The sequence below is a fragment of the Diabrotica undecimpunctata genome, chromosome 2 (genome assembly GCF_040954645.1).
Source record: "Diabrotica undecimpunctata isolate CICGRU chromosome 2, icDiaUnde3, whole genome shotgun sequence".
Classification (NCBI taxonomy): domain Eukaryota; kingdom Metazoa; phylum Arthropoda; class Insecta; order Coleoptera; family Chrysomelidae; genus Diabrotica; species Diabrotica undecimpunctata.
Window position 1 is genome coordinate 100,309,834 of NC_092804.1, and position 16,808 is coordinate 100,326,641.

The following is a 16,808-nucleotide window of genomic DNA, read 5'->3' on the forward strand; positions in this document are numbered from 1 at the left end:
TGTCAATACAAAACGAAACATTTCCGGTAATATATGGAATAGTTAAAATCTGACTGAGATCTTTAAGAGTTACACTGCTGTTTGTATATATATATATATATATATATATATATATATATATATATTGAGCATACCTTGTATACACATTGGCAGTACTTATAAAATAGTACGATAGAAATGGTTATTCCTTATTTTAGAAAATAATAAGAAACGTTGAGATACCTTAACTTTTAAATTTAAATGCGCTTTTTAAACATAAATTTGAATGTACAGGGTGATCCACACAAGTTTGGCATAGTCCATTCTCTGTATTTTAAATGAAACACCCTGTATATTTTTATGTTTTTAAAAGCTCCTTAACAACCTGATCTCAACTAACTATATCATGTAGGGTCTATTATAAATAATACAAGGTGAAATTTTGAATGTATAAATTTTCTTCAAGACAATTAATTCATAGAATACCCTAGGTAATTGATTGGTGGACAGATTTGAATGTAGATCTAAGGATCGAATCGTTTGTAATGCTCCTTTGTCCGCTTCTTCTCGGTCGACAATGGTAAATACAATAAAACGTTGAAGTTGTGAATTAAAAATTATGGTTTTATTGACTTTATGGTTTAGTTACTAATAATTACACTTAAGTTGATGGTTGGGTAACTTTTTACAATAGACTGCGCTCGAATGAGCTCAAATCCCCAATTTATAATTTCACAAATAATGTATACCTCAGCACAGAGGTTACTGCTTCTATCATACTAACAAACTTTGAACTATGAGCTTACAATACAATTTTATCTAGGCCGTAATTGTAACACTTAGGAAGTTCAGTTGGAAAATATATTATTCGGCAATTTATTAGGTTGTAGGTAAATGAACTAATTATTAAAATATTACACGATATGTTTTCACAATGTTTCAATTATATACGGTGAAACTATAAAATATTAAGAAGTTAAGAATAATGCGATAATTTGTGATTGAAAATATTGGCCACTATATAAAAGAAGCAGACGACCAATAGAAAATATCTAAATACATATAAAATATAAAATAATAATAATAATAACATTAATTCACTCGGTTTTAGAATTATTATCTCTTGAATATTTAGAAGTTATGATTCAGCTAGACTATCTAATTCAAATCTAAGCTCATTAAGTGAAACTGATCTAGGAGGGGCCTTCTTTAAAGTTTTACTTAAATTTGGTTGTGATACCGTACGTGTTCGAGGCGCTGGATGAGGTTGGATGCAAGAACCTTGATGCCTTTGTTTTCTGGCTCTCTTGGAGTTTCGAATATATCTGACTACCTTCCATATAATGACAATCAACATAACAATGGATATAGTAACTAGTCCCGTGGTTAAATGAGGAATCCACTGATGGTTAGCAATAGTTTTCCACGTGTGTTCGGATATATCTTGGTCAAACTGCTCTGCTTCAAGTAAAATATTTGGCAACTCATCTCCCCGAATATCTATATTATTTCTGGGAATGTTGTTCTGCTTTATGATTGGCCTCTGCATAAGCTCTTCAATGGGACTGACGAGAGTCTTTAAATAACTTCCAATTGCTGTTTCCAATCGACTACTGGATGTGAGTAATGTTATGTTTCGAGTCTGAGCTACGCATTTTGGTGACAGTTTTATAAAACTTGTTTGATTGAGTGTTGATTAGATTACATTAAAATAAATGCTCAAAATGTTCTCCACCTTGTTGTTGGCAATAACACAGTCTCCTATAAATTTCGTCCCGAACTTTGTTTAAAGTTTGAGGCGAAATATTCCGTATTTCTGTAGTTATCCTTTCTTTGAGGTCTTCAATGCTAGTTGGTTGTGTTGCATATACTTTGTTCTTGAGATAACCCCACAGAAAAAAATCCAAAGGCGTAAGATAGCTGGCCACTCAATAGTACCCCTTCGTCCAATCCATTTATTGAAGAAGATTTCATTCAAGTAATAATTTCTCACCATTAAAGCATAATGGGGTGTTGCACCGTCCTGCTGGAACCAGACAGTTTCATGCGGTAAGGTCGGATCTATTGGATTGGGATATAAGTTAGCCAGCTGAGGAAGAACTACAAATATAGAACCAATAATATGATCTCCTATAATACCTGTTCAAACATTCAACTTTTGAGGATACTGAGTGTGTGTCTCACGCATGAGGATTCTCCGCTGACCAATATCTACAGTTTTGTCGGTTTACCTCTCCGTTCAATGTAAATGTTGATTCACCAGAAAAAAGAATTGTGCCAAGAACTATTTTGTGTTAATTTTATCCATCATTCTTTCGCAGAAATCCATTCTACGATCTGGATCGTCTTCTGTTAGCTCCTTCACAAAACTCAATTTATATGGATGAAGTTTTTCTTCACGGAGACACCTTAGGACAGTTGCGGGACTCACATTATTTTGACATGCAATTTGACGTGAACTTGACGTTGGATTCTCTGCGACACTTAACAAAATATTCACTTTCACCTCATCTTCAATGAAGTTCGGTTTTCTTTTTAATGGTTTGACATGTCCAAGTTCTCTGAATTATGCATAAATTTTAGACACAGTACCTTGTGCAATATTAGACAACTAAGGATATCTCTGATTAAATGTTTGCTACTTCAACTTGACGTCTACAATTCTCCCCGTAACCGATTATCATTAAAATCTCAATTCGGTGGGTCTGAGTTACATATTTCATTTGTATTTCTGCAAGAAATTAGCTTTTAAGTAGGAATTTATTATTTTAATGTAAAATGTTAACACACTAACAACTGATTGATAACAATCCGCATTATTTACCGATTTATTTAATTAGCAGACTATCTAGACAGTTTTTACCTATTCATGACAAAAAATGTTAACACGGTTACTAAACAGAAATTTTCCCCAATATACTGATACTTAGAGAAGAAGTGTATTGTCTGCATTTAGCTAATTTAAAATAATACCATAACACGTGATAAATTATTAATTTCAAAATTTCACCTTGTATTATTCATTAGAGACCCTATATAATATAGTTCGTTGAAATCAGGTTGTTAAGAATCTTTTAAAAACATAAAAATATACAGGGTGTTTCATTAAAAATAAGAATTATGGACTATGTCAGACTTGCGTGAATCACCCTGTCCATTTATATTTATGTTTAAAAATCGCACATTTAAATTTAGAAGTTAACGTGTCTTAGAGTTTCTTATTATTTTCGATAATAAGGACACAAACAATTTTATTCCATAAGTTGGTTTCCACACTGTATATATATATATATATATATATATATATATATATATATATATATATATATATATATTATATATAATAATATATAATAGTCTCCCGTTTTATACCGCTGTCGCGGCTTTGGGAGTATAGCAGGGTAGTCTGCTATATCTAGGGCCTACGGTATACAAGGAAGGTAACATGGCCAGTGCTACGCTTCAACCGTCTATTATTACCCCTGGTTTTACCCAAGGTACTCATTTTTATTCAGGCTGAGTCGACCTGGGGCCTATAGACATTTTTAAAATGTCTAGATGTTCTTGCCGGCGGTGGGATTCGAACCCCGGACCACCGGCTTGCGAGGCAAGCATCCTACCGCTTGCGGTACGCAGGCCCTATATATATATATATATATATATATATATATATATATATATATATATATATATATATATATATATATATATATGTATATATATATATATATATATATATATATATATATATATATATATACATTGGGGTTACATCAATAAAAATTAAAATTTAATGGTACCTACGCTAAATTTAATTCCAGAGACGTGTTATTTATACGGATAAATGCTAGTAAAGCAAAAGCTACATTGAAGCAAAAGAGCTTTTATATTAATAGTAGAAAATTGGCTGATACTGGAAAGTCTTGTTTTAAGAAAATATGAAATTAACACTTAGCTTAACATTTTTGTGAAATAACATCTTACGATTTTTGATCTGTATCGTCCTCAAAAATGCTGTGCTTATGGATGGAAAACATCCATCTATGAATAAAATAAGATCAAACGTTTGTTTATTTTGGATAGTGGACATAATTTCAAAGAAGGGTAAACAAAACTTGTTTTGGAACAAATAAACTCTTAGGAGATTGTCGTTTGTTTCTCAGAAGGAGAGAGTATGGAAGCATCAGTTTTGAACGTCATACCTATTACAAATTTTTTTGTCGAAATTCGGATTGGCAACTTACCGACATTTTTCTTGGTTTAACATTAAATGACTTACCTTCTTTTCCTCGTCAATATTTCTCTACACCTGAAGCGACAAATAAGCGTGTATATTTTTTGAGTTACTTCTTACGGACTTCAAAATTGCTTCAAAAGTTGATTAAAATAAATACAACTGTAAATTGTAATTCAGAAAGAGTATTTTGAAACATTATATACCTAGTTTTGCGACTCCGCGTGAAAGCTAAGTAACTAAAATAAAATATTTGAAAAGATTATAATGACGATTAATTGACATTTACATATTTTCTATATTCAAAATAGTGTAGTCGCCAAATCCAAGGGTTCGCGAAATATCTGTAGAATTCATAGGGGTTTTTAAATATGGTCAATATTTGTTAAACTATTTATTTTGTACTCAGATTAAATATCTCCATAACAGTTGTTCTTTATCTTTGATAAGGAACGTCTATTATGTACATATATGTTTGAAGGACATGTGTAAATTTTAATAATAAACTAGAATATATCTTAAAAAAAGTATTTTATGTCAGAAGAACAATTCTGCGGGACTAACATCCTTAAAAAATAAGGACGATTCTCCGAGAAAGAATAAGAAGCATCAGCGTCCGCTGTCGTTGTTCGAACATACACTCAATTTCCATGAGATAACATAGTTTTTCAACGCGTTGTTCCCCATTTGGTATCGGCAAGCTATAAAGCTATAATAGGTAAGCACCGTCAAGCAGTCTACGCTTTTCCACTCGTACTCGTACTTGTCTTCGTCAAATTTGGAATTGCAGCCAAAGCGGCACAAGCGTAAATCTTAGAGTCGCATTCGGGTCCAGACTACTAATTGCTTGAATTAATTGTTCATCATTGTCCACGGATCGAAAAAGGTCTTCAGGGAATCGAAATCGAATGTATTTATCGATATTTTCAACTAATTTTATTGATGACGTTTAGACATGGTTAACGAGAAAGCATGTTTTATTAAATTGGTTTTTCTATCGACTGATTGATTCCTTCTTTTAGTACCTTAAGAGGAACAAAAATAAAAATATAATGGTCGTATAAAATCTTTGTAATTAAGAGATGTATAAGGTAAACAGCGTTTAGGTCACGTGAAATCTTGACCGAATCAAAGCTACTTTATTATATTAAATGAAAATACTAACGTATTGTAAGTATAATTCAAATTCAGAAGTTTCAATAGCTACTTACCCAGAGCTTCCGGAGAGGTGTGGTAAACTAATTATATTTCAACAATCTAGTCTACACGCAATGTCAAACAAATCCCTAATCTTCCTAGAAACACAAAAATCTCGTTGAGCGATTCTTCAATATTTTGACACCTTTTTCTAATTTACTAATAACTATAGTCTTTAGAAACGAAAATTCTACTAAACCTCTAAAAATCATACGAAAAAGTTGAATTTTGCTAAGAATGTCAATTTTGGAACCCCAAAAATATGTAAACTGTTTACTACTTTTACCCCTTAACCGATTTACCAAGAATCTGTAGTCTGTACGCCGTAGAAAAAAATGTATCTGATATAATAATACAAACATATTTATTAGCACTTTTTATGTACGAACACAGTTACCTTAGAAATAACGCTTGAAGCAGCCGACGGTTTTGAATGCCAGGTATGCTAGCGAAATCAATTTTAAATAAAATTTGTATTGACGGTAAAAATTTGATGTCTTTTGATCGGTCTTCTGTCGACTCAAAATTAAAATGCGTTTTAAAGGTAAAGAGTGTGGCTTCCTTATGCCATTTTTATATTTTGCCGCAAAAATCAGTTTTTGTAAAGGTTAAATAAACAAACGTTACACGATTTTTGTCATTTTTTATGATTGTCATGGGATCAATGAAATTTATCGCTTTCATTGACAGGTCACTATGGAATTTCCATTATTAGTGTCTAGTCTTCAAAACTTATAGCATAAAAAAATTCGGTTTTTAGTTTTTAAAACAAATGTGAGGCATTTGAAATAAGCCTAAAAAACGCTGAATTTAAACTTTCACGTTAAAAACAATCTAAAATGTTAACAACTGTTCCTTTTTGATTATAGAGGGACGTTTTTCAAAACTACCCAACTTCAGCTACAAATTCCACTTAATAACGCCTTCGTGAAGGTATTTTTTTTTGACGTGCGATCGTTTGTAATATAAATAAATAAAAAAAAACTTACAAATAAAAATTTATTTACAAGTTTAAATTCTGGATTTTTTAGGCATATTTATTTTAGGCAAAATCGAAATTGCATGTTATAGGTTTTAAAGACTATACTATATCAATAAAAATTACAGTACGACCGGTCAATGAAAGTGATAAAGTACCGTTTTGCGATTCCGCCGCCGCAGCGCTACGCTCGGCGTTCCGCGCATGAGCGCTGGTTACCTACATCTCTTGTCTACGCACTGACGCCATTACAGTCTGATTCTTCGTTGTATACTTGTTTACTCCAGTGTTTAAGATGCCTCCAACAATCGTGAGTCACGCTGATTGTGAAGTACGGGCTGTTATACGATTTCTTAGTGCTAAAGGCGTAAAACCGATCGATATTCATCGTGAGATCGTTGAAGTTTACGGACAAAACATTATGAGTGATGAAATGGTAAGGAAATGGGTGAGAGCATTTAAAGATGGCCGCACAAATGTGCATGATGAAGAACGGAGTGGGCGTCCTTCGGTCGTTAATGAAAATGTGGTGCAGATTCTCGTAGTGTTTTGTATCGCATTGTTACCGAGAACTTGAATTACCGGAAATTGTGTTCACGTTGGGTTCCAAAAATGTTGACGGATTTGCACAAAACCCAACGTTTAGGCAGTGCATTGACTATCCTTGAGCGGTACCACAGTGAAGGTGAAGATTTTTTAGACCAAATTGTTACTGGTGACGAAACGTGGGTGGCCTACGTCACACCAGAATCGAAACAACAATCCATGGAATGGCAACATTCATCATCACCCAAAAGAGTGAAGTTTAAGCAAACCATTTTGAAATGGTTTGCTTAAACCATTTTTGGACAGAAAAGGAGTATTGCTAGTGGAGTTTCTGCCTCGTAATGAGACAATCAATGCAGTGTCTTATTGTGAGACATTGAAAAATCTGCCTCTTGCAATCCAGAACAAAAGACGTGGCAAGTTGCCACGTCTTTTGGTATCGTTTTGTTGCATGACAATGCCCGTCCACATGTGGCTGATCAGACCAAAGATCTCATCAAATCATTTAAATGGGAAACTCTAGATCATCCTCCATACAGCCCTGATCTGGCGCCCAGCGACTACCATTTGTTCCAGCACTTGAAGAAACACCTGGGCGGTCAGCGTCTTCAAGACGATAACGAAGTCAAAACATTTGTGATGCAGTGGTTAGATCACGAAGTCAGGCGGCACAATTTTATCAGGAGGGTATTCAAAAACTGGTGCCACGTTATGACAAGTGCCTCAATATTCACGGAAATTATGTGGAAAAGTAGATTAAGGTACAGGCTTTCATGTAAAAATAAAATTATTGCCATATCTTTACACGTCTTTTTCTAATTCCAAAACGGTACTTACTTCAAAAACACGCCTCGTATCATGATATATATAAAAAATTGAAAAAATCGCACAACGTTTATTTATTTAACACCTTTATAAAAACTCACTTGCATACTAAAGCTACTTTCTTCACCTTTAAAACCCCTTTTTGATTTTTGTGAATAGGATGCTCTGATCAAAAGAGTTTTTTCCGTCGAGCTAATATAAATTTTATTTAAAATTGATTTTGCGCGCGTACTTAGATTCAAAATTGTCGGTAGCTTCAAGCGCTATTTCTGAGAGAACGGTTCATTCTACACAAAAAGATCTAATAAATACTTTTATTCAAAATTATCTCAGCTATATTGTTTATTTGAAACCATTTTTGCTACGGCGTACAGATTCTTAGGTAATCGATTTTTTCCGTCCCACCACGGGGAGAGGGGTTTTAGAAGGAAGGGTTAAACGTGGTAAATTTTTTGCATATTGTATGGGGTCCCAAAATTGACATTGTCAGCAAAATTCAGCTTGTTCGTATGGTTTTTAGGGTTCAAATCTCTGACGACTGGACTAATAGACAAAATAGTTGGGGATCATTATTTATTGGACAGCAAAGTGAATGGACGTGCCCATTTAAATTTTTTTGAAAGTCATTACTAGGCAAATTTTCCCCTCAAAATTCATCAAACAATGTGGTTCCGACGTAATCACATTGGATTGATTCAAAATCATCTTAACATCCATTTTATTCGCAGATCAGAGCGAATGATAGGTATTCAATGATATATTTTGTATTACTATGTCTGTCTCAATGAAGAGACTCTCTTAATCTAAATCCTAAAATAGGATAAATCATTAGGGACGGAGTATTTGAGACCATAGATCAAAAGTCTGATTTCATTTTTGGAAAATGAGATGGTAGTAAGATTTTTATTAATTCTGGGATGGAAGTTAGAAAATGTTCTGTTATTTCTGGCATCACATGTTTGATCTAGTAAAGTTTTATACCTGATGAATTTATTAAGTTTATTATTTAATCTATTGAATTTATTTAAATTAGAAATCTACCCTGTTGTGAACATCTTTAATAAAGTTATTGATATTAATGAAGCCAATAGATTCCAGCAAAGAATCGTACGTAAGATCTAATAAATACTTTTATTCAAAAATATCTCAGCTATATTGTTTATTTGAAACCATTTTTGCTACGGCGTACAGATTCTTAGGTAATCGATTTTTTCCGTCCCACCACGGGGAGAGGGGTTTTTGAAGGAAGGGTTAAACGTGGTAAATTTTTTGCATATTGTATGGGGTCCCAAAATTGACATTGTCAGCAAAATTCAACTTGTTCGTATGGTTTTTAGGGTTCAAATCTCTGACGACTGGACTAATAGACAAAATAGTTGGGGATCATTATTTATTGGACAGCAAAGTGAATGGACGTGCCCATTTAAATTTTTTTGAAAGTCATTACTAGGCAAATTTTCCCCCCACAAAATTCATCAAACAATGTGGTTCCGACGTAATCACATTGAATTAATTCAAAATCATCTTAACATCCATTTTATTCGCAGATCAGAGCGAAAGATAGGTATTCAATGATATATTTTGTATTACTATGTCTGTCTCAATGAAGAGACTTTCTAAATCTAAATCCTAAAATAGGATAAATCATTAGGGACGGAGTATTTGAGACCATAGATCAAAAGTTTGATTTCATTTTTGGAAAATGAGATGGTAGTAAGATTTTTATTAATTCTGGGATGGAAGTTAGAAAATGTTCTGTTATTTCTGGCATCAGATGTTTGATCTAGGAAAGTTTTATACCTGATGAGTTTATTAAGTTTATTATTTAATCTATTGAATTTACTTAAATTAGAAATCTACCCTGTTGTGAACATCTTTAATAAAGTTATTGATATTAATGAAGCCAATAGATTCCAACAAAGAATCGTACGTTACCTTAAGTTTACAGTTGATAGAGTTAAATTTACTGTAATGGGAATATATCTCCTTAATTATTACTTTTGTTTGTAGTGATGGTGGGAGGTACATTTTTTGATGTTTTAACTATACTGAAAGTTGAAAAAACTTTATATTGAGACGTTGGGATATGAACCATATATCCAGTTTCAAATTGTTTCTTTGTGTAGCTAGCCGGAAATACTGAAGATTCAAAATCACTTCTAGTCAGTAAATTCATTCAACCCAATATCATTTCACTGATACTTGATATTCTCGAATTATGTCTATCTCAAGATTTCTTTTTATTCGTCAATAAATTCTATAAACAACCTGATGGTCTAGCAATGGAAAGTTGCTTGTCCCCACTTTTAGCTGATTTCTTTATGGATCACTTAGAATCCAATTATATCTTGAAAATCCTGATATTTTACATTGTTTACGATATTTAGGTGACTGTTTAGTCTTTATTTCAGGTAATCACGACTCAGCTCATAACCTACATCTTAAAATTAATCATTCATTGTAACATTAAATTCACTATGGAACTAGAATTCTCAAACGCCAAAAATTTCGTATATCTATCTATTACCAGACTTAACGACCCATTCGACTATGGTATCTACCGCAAACCCACCCAAACTGATCATATGCATTTTTTTTTCAAATCATCCTTTATCTCACAAATTATCTTCTTTCCGAAGTTTTATTCACAAACTTCATATAATCCATTCCTTTGTCCATTCCTTATACCATTCCTTTGTCCACTGTTGAATTTATTTAACAAGGAACTTAATATTATCGGTTAACTTATATTTGTGCCTGTTCGATTAATATATATATATATATATATATATATATATATATATATATATATATATATATATATTGTTCTAATACTTAAACTTAATAATTTCACACTAAATTTCAGTACATTGATTCTCAATCAGCCAAGTTTGACAAATAGACTTATGTTTCCCATAAATCTGTTTACTATTTTACTTTATCACATAGAGATTAATTATTTTATCCAACCTATGATATCCTTTATAAACTATCCAATAGCCACCCATATACGGTGACGCCAACCAACCTCACAAGAGATATCACTAATGAATTTAATTTTCAATCGCCTTTCTCTTTTATTCAATAGCATACAAAATAACTATTGTCAATAGGTATTAGTCTGCCTTACCATCTATTATCCATCTATTTTATCACATTACACACTACTATTTAAGTTGATAACGTCATGGCTCAAATGCAGGATCACACATTGACTTCATTCATGTAATAAACTGGTTTTTGTTAATAAAACATTTAACTTCATAATTAATTCTTCTTAAGGTGCCCTCTCCATTACTTAAGGTTGGCTATAACTACAGCAAATTGCTCTCTATCTTGAGCTGTTCTTAGTATCGAATGTGTGTTCATGCCTTCCAGTCTCATTTTTCAGCCAGGAGCATTTTCTTCTTCCTGGACCTCTTCTTCCTTCCACTTTTCCTTCCATTATCAGTCGTAGGCAGTTGTATTTTTCTCCTCTGTAAATATGTCCTAGATAACTCGCTTTTCTGGTTTTTACAATATTTAGGAGTTTTTCCCAGTCCCCATTCTTCTCAGCACCTCGTTGTTGGTCACGTGCTCTGTCCAAGAGATCTTCAGCATCCTTCGAAAAACCCACATCTCAAAGGCTTCTACACGTCTCATACTTGTGATTCCGAGAGTCCATGTTTCCACTCCGTGTAGCAATATGGAATAAATGAATGTTTTTACAAATTGGTGTCGGATATCCAACGATAAGGTAGAGTTTATTAGGATTTTTTTCATTTTTTGAAAAGCGGATGTAGCATACTCTATACAAGCACGTATTTCAACTTAGTAGTCAAGATCATAATTAATTGATTAAATTCACCTTGACAATTTTTTTTTAAATTTTAATTACAATATGTTGCTTTAAAATCAGTTTTTACACAAAACATCCTTAATGAATTATTGTTTGAGTGGTCGCCAAAAATCCACTATCCGCTCATCAAATCAAAAATCAAATCAAATCCACTATCCGTATATCAAAAATCAGTCGGCTGTTACCATTAGTTGGACTAAGTTGTCCACACTTTCGAGCAGGGGAGATGTATGTTCTTTTCGTGTTAAATCATATAACATCGACCTAGTGTGTATTATAATTCACAATGATTTTCATGTAAGAAAAGGGTTTCTGCATGTGTTTAGTTTCAAATACTTTTAAAGTATTTTCCACATGTTTTGTAACTTATCATTCAAAATGTTACCTTATGTTTCTTGCCATTTTAAAGTGGAAATATACTTTTAGGCTTTTTCACTGATGATAGTCCAACTGGACTAAAAACGTTTTGAAGATTTGTAGTCCGGTTGGATAAAATTTTTAAATTATTTTAATACATAATATACCATTATACACAAGAAGTTCTTACTTCTATGTAATTTTTTTTTAATATAAATTTTTAAATTTGGCGCCATTTTATTTTGTTTCGTTGAATTGAAACATAAATTGAATTTCTAAATTATTTATTTAACTATATTTATAGTTCCTGAACCTACATAAAATTAAAACATTGTACCTAATTTTTAATAGATTAAGAATTTTAAACTTTTTGCTTTATGTTATAATCTTACTCTGTTATGTTTTGCTATATTGTAAAAAAAATTATGGACCAACATCATGTTGTAAGTTTTGTGCTTCATGCTTCTTTTGTAAATATAAATTTATTTTAACATCGATGAAGCAAATAAATTTTCAGAAAGCTCTATTAACGAAGACTTTCACTTATTCTTATATTATATATACATACATATACATATATATATATATATATATAGAGGTATATATATATATATATATATATATATATATATATATATATATATATTATATATATACCTGTGGAAAATATATTATTCCGATTTATCCGTTTACTAGTTGAGTTTTTTATATTATTTGTTTTACGTGAGCGTTAGGAAATGGAGAAAGTTTATTGTTTTAAATGCGCGTTAGTTTAATTATATTTTTTATGCATCTCGGTACTTCATTAAAAATTAGAATGCCTTAAATTTTCCTGTCAAAGAACAATACCCTCTTCGGGCCGTTTCATCCGTACCAGGTATCAGCCAACAATCGACATTTACAGTAAGTACCTTTCATCTCATCTTAACCACCAATCAATTTACCCACTATCCAGCAACAATTTCATTAAATAAATTTCGAAACCGCTAAATGGGATCGAAACTCTCTTGGCTGTCAAGTGTTTTGGCGCCGGGGTCTTTGATCACGCGGGCTTTGACCTGATCGCGGGGGTCATCTCTCAGACGGTTGCTTTTGGTTGCCATATGACGACTTCGAGGGTGTTTCAAAGGGTAGGTGACTGTCAAGAAGTCGCCCCCGGCTGGGTACGTGCTTATTGAGGTAAAAACTGATAGAATAGAAAAGAAAAATGGACGAGTTTTAACAGTAAACGCCGAAATATTTACATTTATCGATTGCTATCTAAAACATACGTGAAGAGTGAGTGACTCACTGGAAGTCATTGGGAAGTGAAAAGTTAACATCTGAGGAGGTATACAGGGTGAGTAGTTGGTTGATTGTATTTAGATTCGATTCATAAAATGTAAGTCAAATTGATGTTTCTTATAATTATTTTTGGTTGCTAATTAAATTTATGTTACCTATAATATTGTTAGAATTATAATATAATTTTATGTTGCAAAAAGTATGTAGTTAATAAATTTTATTTTATTAAAGCAGATTTTGAAGCAGTATATGTTCATTGATACACATATTTTGTCGCTTTACTGATCATAATGTTTTAATAATTTGCTTTTATCATTTCATTACTTCGTTTACTAGTTATTATGAATATAATCCAAACTTTGATTTGAATTGGATTTCAATTAAGTACATTATATTTACTGGTTTTACACTTCGTGTGTACTTTTTTCATTTCTAACACCTGGGGCGAAACATAATCTTCTACACTTTAAGCTTTTTTTCTTCTTCATCTTCTCCCTTTTCATCCCAACAAGCTGTTGCCTGTTCCAGCATCAAACTTTGTAACCATGGTATCGCCAGCCTCACCGACCACTATCATCAATTTCTGCTCTTCTCCAGGTCCAGATGATATACCAATAATTTTTCTTCAAAAACTAAGCACAAACGCTAGAACATACCCCCTTAATGTTTTGAACCAAATGTGGATACATCACTACTTTCCAAAGTTTTGGTCAGAATCATATATTATCATTATCCCTAAATCTCAAAAGCCGAAAACAGATCCCCAGTCCTATAGACCAATATCCCTAAACTCGTCAACCTGTAAGCTATTCGAAAATTTTATAAACCGTCGCCTTACATGGTCTCTGGAAGATAAAAAATTAGTTATCACGGATCAAAACGACTTTCATCAAAATAGATCAACGACGGATAACCTAGTTGATCTTGAGTCCGAAGTTTACGAAGCACTCATTAACAAACAACCCTGTCTAGCTATTTTCTGCGATATAAGAAAAGCCTACGATTGCACATGGAGATATGGTATAATCAAAAAGCATCACTCCTGGGATATTAATGGACAATTCCTAAAATTTATTCAAAATTTTCTTCAACTCAGAACATTTAAGCTACGAGCAAATGGAACAGTATCATCAACTCGAATCCGGGGGAAAACGGAGTCCCACAAGGATTCTTGTTGCACACATCTTGGAACAAATGTCAACAACCAGTTAAAGGAAGACTGTACGCAGACGATCTGGTTCTCCTACTAAGAGGAACAAATCTAGAATCCAGCCAAAGAATCCTTCAAAGTGCATTAAATAATCTCCAGAAATGGTCGGACAAAACAGGACTCAGCTTCTCTAACGAAAAAACAAAATGCTAGCTCTTCTCATAAAAGCGAAAAGAGGGTAATCCAATTTTAACATTGAATGGTAAGAATCTGATCTTTGTAAAAAAAATAAAATTCCTCGGTCTTACATTTGACAAAACATTGGTTTGGAGAAGCAATATTAAAAATTTGAAAGGTACTTACCAGCAAAGCATTAATATTTGGAAGATACTGTAGAACATCATCTGGGGCAGCAATACATCAACTCTTTTACGAATCTTTTCACCCTTAGTTTGATCAAAAATTGACTACGACTTAGTGGTATATAACTCAGCCAAGAAATCTGTTCTCAAAGAACTAGATGTAATTCAAAAGACGGGACTGCGAGTCGCTTTGGGTGCGTTTCGAACAAGCCCCACACTAAGCATATGCAGTGAGTCAGGGCAAACCCCTCTAGAATTTAGAAGAGATTTTTTAAGTTTGTCGTTTGCTTGTAAAATTCTATCCTCTCCAGATAATCCAGTCTACCATATCGTTTATAACAAACGTTTCATCCACTACTTCTCATCTGACCCTCAATGCAATCCGCCTTTCTAAGAACGAATTAACCGATCACTTCATAAATAAAGCATAACATTCCCGACAATATACCACCCTACCGAAGACCCTCTTCCTCCACGGACTGTAAATAAACCACCAATGATTACTGATCTATCAAAATTTACTAAACATGAATCCTCACCAGCCATATTAATAAACCACTTCAAAGATATTATGGACAGATTTAGCGACTACTGAGAGGTCTTCACAGATGCAGCAAAAACAACGGAATTTTCACAACGGGGGCAGCAATTTTCTCTAATACTCATAATGCTAAATTTAAGTTGCATTACAACTGGACTATGTCCAATGCAGAACTATGTGCAATCCTTGAAGCTCTAAAATTCATTACCAAAACGGACCAGAGAAATTACACAATCATAACTGACTCAATGAATGCCCTTTGTGACATCCAAAACATATACTCCCGCAACCCTGTTCATGAAGACATTTATAAAGTTCTTCAAAATGCTGCATATGAAAACAAACACGTAGTATTAATCTCGGTTCCATCTCATATTGGAGTACACGGTAACGAGGTCGTCGACCGCCTAGCTTACGAAGCAGCGACAAGTGCTGGTCAAGTTCAACTAAATAACATTAAATTGTGCTTAAAAAACATAGTTAGTTGTGGCAAAACAAATGGTGTTCCAAAAAACTAAGTCAAATTAAAGACAAAAGGCTTTTTTGTTACCTAGAAAAAAACAAGTCATCTTTACTCGACTCCAACTTGATTACACCTGTCATACACATCTTTACCGAATCACAAGAGACAAACCCCCATACTGCAACCAGTGTCAAACCAACAGTACAGTAAAACATATTTTAACCGAATGTCAAATTTTCCAAGGAAACGTGAAGTAAACTCAACCTTCCCAGCGACAGACAATAATCATCTAAACAATATTATAAAGTTTTTAACGGCTATAAGGATAAAAGATATTTAAATTAAAATCTAGTTTGTATCCCAAATTACATATATCAATCTTCTTTCTTGTTAGCATTTAATTGGTTGTGTTATAACCTCAGTGGTTCGGACGACATTAAATAAATAAATAAAAAAAAAGAATAGCATGCTAAAATAATAAATAACATGCTAAACAAATACTCACTCATACTATGAGCCCGATATTTAAATCACGAGAAGTTCATTACATAACTAAGATACGAATCTACAAGACCATATTCTGACCCATAGTGAGCTATGGATGTGAAACTTGGGTGTTGACTCCAAAATCTGTAAACCGTATAGACATATTTGAAAGAAAGGTACTGACACGAATACTTCTTCATCGTGTGCCTCATCCTTTAAGGACATTGGCGATCATCACGTCTTATTTCACTCTGCTTTAATTTTTTTAACCAGGACGTGCTCTTGTGAACGTGTCATTGGTTCTCTTTTCCTTTTATAACCAATCGCATTAACTCATATTTTTCATTTCCTAGTATGTGACCAATGTTTTTTTCTTTTTCTTTTTTAATCTATTTAATGTTGCCGTATTTGTTACGTGTTGTGTCCAAATATAATTTCCACATTCTTCGATAACACCACATCTCAAAGCTGACAAGTCTTCTTTCAGTTGCGTCCGTAACTGTCTAGGCTTCAACTCTATATAAAAGGGTAGTTTTCGACGCTCTAGTTTTAATTTCTGTTCTTAGT

General features: G+C 33.0%; 1 protein-coding gene across 2 annotated transcripts in view; it reads left to right on the forward strand.

Moving 5' to 3' along the window:
- bs (serum response factor blistered) overlaps positions 1-16,808 on the forward strand; it is a 396,649-nt gene that overhangs the window by 316,222 nt on the left and 63,619 nt on the right. The window lies entirely within an intron of this gene.